The sequence below is a fragment of the Corvus hawaiiensis genome, chromosome 30 (genome assembly GCF_020740725.1).
Source record: "Corvus hawaiiensis isolate bCorHaw1 chromosome 30, bCorHaw1.pri.cur, whole genome shotgun sequence".
Lineage (NCBI taxonomy): Eukaryota > Metazoa > Chordata > Aves > Passeriformes > Corvidae > Corvus > Corvus hawaiiensis.
Genome location: NC_063242.1, coordinates 10,124,114 through 10,130,113, shown reverse-complemented (window position 1 = coordinate 10,130,113; position 6,000 = coordinate 10,124,114). Strand labels below are relative to the sequence as shown.

Here is a 6,000-nt window from a genome sequence, read left to right as displayed (position 1 = left end):
TAACTAATTTCATCCTGTTCATAATATTTGGGGGACTGGGGCCACAGTCTTAAGTTTAGGAAGGGAGGGAGAAATAAATACTGAACAAATAATGCTTAGTGAAGAACAGTATGAAAAAAGTTTTATTTTGTATAAATGACTTGTACTTAAGAGAAAAATGTGGTTTTAGTTTTGATAATGCCTGACCAATGAGAATCATTTTCAAGTTACTGTGGAGTGGCCTTAATGCTGTAAATAATCCAATTGGCCAAGTCCCAGTACAATGTAGATGAGAAAAGGATGCAGGAAATTCTGTTGTTTACACATGTGTCTGTTACACTGAGAAGCAAGAGGAGCCCAGCAAACTGACAGGGTAAGGGGTCTTAAGATTGTGGGTTTAATGTTTAATTTCTATAAATCTCTTCAAGGATAAAGTATGAGTTACTATCGTGCTGGTGGTAAGGAGGAAAACAGTCTGAAATGCCCAGAAAAAGTACTGAAGATCAGAAAACAGTATCTGAAGTATGTAGCTAAGTTATATCTAGCTAGATTTTTTTCTTCTATGTTTTTTGCTACTATCGTGTAGTATTACTTCTAACATCCCATTAAACATGTTTTTCAAGTGTAGTAGAATCCTTACTTGCCATAACCAGGTAAGTTTTTAAAATCTTCTAAGTGACAGTTTGTTAAAAAGTTATTTATTAGTTTTGATTAGAAATTAGTATAAATACAGAAATTTCACAGGTTATACTGGTTTTCTACTGTTTTAAATTTTTTTAAAATTACTTTTTGAAATGCATATTTAATGACATAAATTGGTAAAACTGGTACATTTTAATGGGTGTGGTATTATGGACATAAGTGTCATGAAAATATTGTTAAGAGTTTGCAGAAGTTCATACTGCATTTTTTTGTTGGAAAGCAGTGTTTTCACAGTGGTTCTATTTTCATAAGTTATGCAATTCAGTAATGAGTTGTATAATCCTAACTTCCTTCAGAAAAAATGTCTGAAGCTGGGATAAGAAAAATGTGTTCTTAGCTGTGTGGTATTATTCTAATGCAATGAAATACACTTTTTGATACTATGATTTGTTGATGCTGGACAAAAATATTCAGTCTGTCATTATTTTAAGGTCAAGTGTCAGAGATGGTGTGAGACACCGTGGATGATCTTTCAGCAATGAGAACCAAGGGTCAAATTTCAAAAGCAGTGTTCATGAGTTTAATAAGCATATATAGCAATTAGTACTAATGAGCTTCCAACTGACTATCCAGATAGCTGCATTTTGTTTGTGTTAGTTGTCACTGATTCTTACAAACATTTATGAAGCAGACTCTGCTATAAATAATTGTATAGCTAGACTGCTAGTTTTTGGTTCAAATTTCCTGTGCTGTTAGGAAAATTATTTGTGTTTCTGAAAGCAGTTCTTTTAATAATAAAATGAAGATAAATGAATTTCCAAAATATATTAGGCATCATTAATAGAACTAGTCATATCACTTCCAGAGACATCTACAAAAAATTAGTCAAAAATGTGAAATTAGATGTCTGGGGGTGGGGGGTTTTTGTGTGTTTTCATGTAGCCAGCTTTGAATTTTGGCCACTCTTTCACCTTAAGTATAAAATACTAATGTAACCTTGGTTAAATCTGAAAAATAAATGACTTGAAAATGAATATGCTAAAGGAGCTGTTAATGAACAGGCTTAAATCACTGTCATTTCCTTCACCACAAGAGGGGTAGATATTGAAACCATTTTGATGTTCATGGAATCATAGATTCATAGAATGGTTTGGGTTGGAAGGGACCTTAAAGATCATCTAGTCCCAATCCAACCACCACGGACAGGGAAGTACAGAAGGTTGCTTAAGGCCCCATTCAACCTGCCCTTGAACACTTCTGGGGATGGGACATCCACAGCTTCTTGGGGCAGCCTGCTCCAATGTCTCACCTAATCTATTCACTCCTTTTTCTAGTCCATACAATGATCTTTAATTGACTGGTTTGTTATGAAAATGATCCTTCCTGAACACCTTGATTCTTTGTTCATGCTGATTAAGTAATCTAGGTCTGATTTACACTGGGTTAAATGAGACTGGGATTTTTACCAAGCCCATTTGTATTTAATGTCAATCACATCACTGGAGGAATACCAGAAGGAATTGTCATGAAAACTCATATTGTTTTAATTAATTTATTTTAATGTGTTTTCAGTTGACTAGAATGTTTCTCCATAACTTTTGTAGGTATGCATTTTTGCAAAAGGATGCCAACTTGCCTTCTGCCACGCTGAATAGTCACCACTTATACAAATAATTTCTTCTCTTTTAGTGGGACTACATATTGGCCCACAGTGAGCGGGCACTGAGAGAATAAACAGAGATGCTTTATGCATTTACATGACATCTGGTATACAACATATGATACTTTGTTATTTATATTATGTGACCACTCTAGTAACTGTGGATTTCTGGTTAAAGTCACAATATGGATTATTCCTTCGTTCATTTCCCTCAAGGATGATTTAGTGGAGTTGGAGTCATCACAGGATAATATCTTACATCACTAAATCTCACAAAGCAGTCCTTGAGCCATTGAAGGACATGAGATGGTGTTAAAACACTAGACTGGTTAGGGAAAAATAAGAATAATTACATAAAAATGTCCAAGTAGCAATCTTTTTGTAAGGAATATTCTTAAAAGAGTTAATTATAGAAGATATGGCTTCTAAAACTGTTCTGATAAAACTCAAAACATCTCCACACAACAGAATTGTTAATTCTGATACAACTATGTCAGAGTAGTTGAACAAGCCATAGGGATATGCTCTGACCCGGAGAAAACAAAATATTCATGAGTGTTCTTATTTGTCTACTTATGTGGGTGGGAAAATCACTTGTTTCTAGACTCTGAGTAGTGTTTTGAAGAAAAATTGGTTTGTGTCCTAATAAGCATTGGAGTGTTTTATGTCTTGGTCTGAAACAAATCATCAGATATTTATGATTAATTTTCTCTACTCCCAAAGTTATGAAATTTCTTTTAAAAGTAGGTCATGTTTTGAATAGGAAAAGATCATAAATGATTTCAACTCTAACAAGACAATTCTTGATCTCTCATATCATAAAGCATGTGGTTTTAAGATACTGTCAAGAACTTTAAAAATCTGAAGAATTTCTCAGAGTATAAGCAGCGATTAGAAACTTAACTTTTTCAGGGATATGCCGTTACATCTTCACACTTCATTGAAAATAAAATAAAATAAAATAAAATAAGATAAAATAAAACTCACACCAAGAAAACCCCAAAACAAAATGCAACCGCCTCGAACTCAGTGGGAGTTTCTTTAGTAAGAAAAAAAAGCCTGTAAATGAAAGTGAAGCTATCCAGTTCACTTTCCAAATGAGTAACATAGAAGAAGTTAGAAATGAGGTACAAACTCTAGAAAATAGACTTGGCATGATTTTGTCTAAATAATGAAGCTTCTCTATACATTTAAGTGACCTCTACTGTTTGGATGAACATGTTTTAGCATTGCATCTGACCTAATTCTATTTCAGTAAAGTGCTCTTCAGAATGGTTAGTCTGTCTTCAGTTTCCTTTTTTTAACTTCCTTTTGAAGCTGAAAAATACCCAGCTGAATTGACCCGTAGCCCAATCTGAAAACTGTGGTAAAAATCCCACAGATCCGTGAAGTCCTCTGTTGTGTTTGGGAATAGTTGAGCCTCCTCAACTATATTCAATAAGAAGTTGCAGTGGCTCTCACAAAGAGGTCAGTTTGACTTTTGAACCTAAGTAAATGAAACATTAAATAGTAGAACCCTAATACTATCAACAGCTGGGAAAGGAATTTAACCACTGAGAACTCAACATGATACAATGGTCTTTAGTCTGAATAGTGTGCTATAAGCTTATTTGTAGCTTATTTGCAAATATTTATGTTTCATCTATCTTAAATTGTTTAACTAATACCCTGGATGAAAATCACCAGCTGAATGAGATGGTTTTTTTCTTCTCTTCTTTGACTTTTAACTAACAGCCGGCTTTAATGCTTGTAAATATTAAAGACTTCTAAAACCAATTACGAACTACATACTCAAAGGCAGATCTAGCCTTGCGGATGATATATATCTTGAGTATTATTTCCCTACATTTCTGTAGTCTTCCCTCTTTCTGAAAAGTTCAGAGGAAATCCGTGCAAGATACTCTTCTGTGTCCTGTTAAAGGGCTGCCTGGCAGTACGAGCAAGGCAGTGCATGTGTGCACTGGCTGAGCTCGTATCCTGTAATAACACACTGACAGCTCGAATCGAGCTGAGTCTTGTGAGGTTCTCTGTTGTGACTGACAATTCATTCTCCTGTAACTGAGCTGAGTGGTGTGAGAAGCTACCTGCTTATCCTCTGTTCTCAGTAAAGGGGGTTATGACCCTGTTAGTGCTGCAGCTCATTTCAGTGTGGGTTAAAAAATGTTCGTCACACTAAACACTCACTGAAACTAACTTAGTCTGCTTTCTGTGGAAACAGAGGAGGAAGAGTCATGCACTTTGATGTTCTTAGTCTTTGCTGTAGAACTGCTGAAAAACAAACCAAACAAAAAAAACAGATACCATTTAAATGTGATTAAGAGCAAATTTCCTTGTGCCTGAAGAACAAGATGCCTATAGGTGTTTCTGTAAATCAGGGGAAGAGTTCACTGCTATCTTAAGCCATAAGCATTAAGAAAAGGTAGTGTTTCAGTATACCAAACTAGTATTAACTAATGTGAACCCTCTTCTTCTGAAGCAATTACCTTTTTCAAGTTTGAACAACAGATTACTATTGTTTTAAAGAAATCTCTCTATGCTATTCAGAAGATACCTATTAGACCAGACGTTTAACTGATATGAATTAGTCTGAATTAACCGTTGCCTTATTTTAAATACACTCTGAATCTGTTCTCAGTTGAAGTTATTATTAATATTCTGATTCATAACCTATCTTTCCTAATAATAATTCAGACAATATATTCCATGGAGATTACCAATCTTCGCATAGAATCAATGAGATTAGATTAGAATTTAGGGGAGTTGGCAATGTAATTAACTCAGAAGTTTACAGTAGGTTTTGTAAACCTGTTTGTAAGTCATTTATTATGAAAGGATCTAAAACTTTGACAGTTCATACTTATCCTAACTACCTAGGAAGCTTATTTTGCCTCTTTTTTTCATTGATCATATCCTAATAAAAAGTCATAATCAAATCTCAAAGGGGAGCTAGCCAAGCGAACTGTCTCAAAAGCTACTGAATTTAGTTGGATTATGCTTGGTTTAGCTTCTTCTTAATACTTCTTTTTGAGCCTGTCTGAGAAAGTTGTTGGTTTCACACACAGTCCCCTCACTGCATAATCTGATTATACAATATATTATATCAAGTGTAGTGGCTGAGGAATGAGTATCAATATACAGAATTGAATGTATAAAAATTATGGGTGAAATATTATAAAGGTTTGTAATCAAACAAAACATTCTTGGGGAAATGAAGTTACTGTAAATTATATTTAAAGCAGTACTTCAGAACTTCTTTTGGCCTTATGGGTAGTAAATGACAACATCTCTATGTACAAATATTTATGTTACCCATATTTAACCCTAAGGATTTGAACACGAAGATATGAAGAAACATCATCTTGTTGCTGTAAAAGACTTTGAAAGATATTGCAATGATATATAATCAGTTGTATTAACCAGTAGACTTAAATCAAAGTAAGTATATAATTCTGGTTCTCATTTGAAGAAATAGTATCCAAACTGTTTCGAGTTTATTAGAATTGGCGGCCAAAAAAAAAAGGGAAAGAAAGAGTAACATTTGTTTAGTCTTTATATTTGTTGTAATCTGTGACTACCTTCCAAGTTGGTTTTTTTATGAATGTATATGTTTACAGTATGTATATATAGTACATACAGTATGTATATAGTCTGTATAATATTAAAAAAAATATATTACATGCATGTGTTTTAAAAAACAATTGAAACACTGAAGAGGATTT

The 6,000-nt window shown here is 33.9% G+C and overlaps 1 protein-coding gene across 1 annotated transcript in view; it reads left to right on the top strand.

Moving 5' to 3' along the window:
- The first annotated feature begins 251 nt into the window (after nucleotides 1-251).
- The window catches only part of CCDC102B (coiled-coil domain containing 102B), a 147,464-nt gene continuing 141,715 nt past the window's right edge, over nucleotides 252-6,000 (top strand). The window contains exon 1 of the mRNA XM_048289595.1: nucleotides 252-352. The gene's annotated coding sequence lies outside the window, so the exon portion shown is untranslated. The remainder of the gene's footprint in view (nucleotides 353-6,000) is intronic.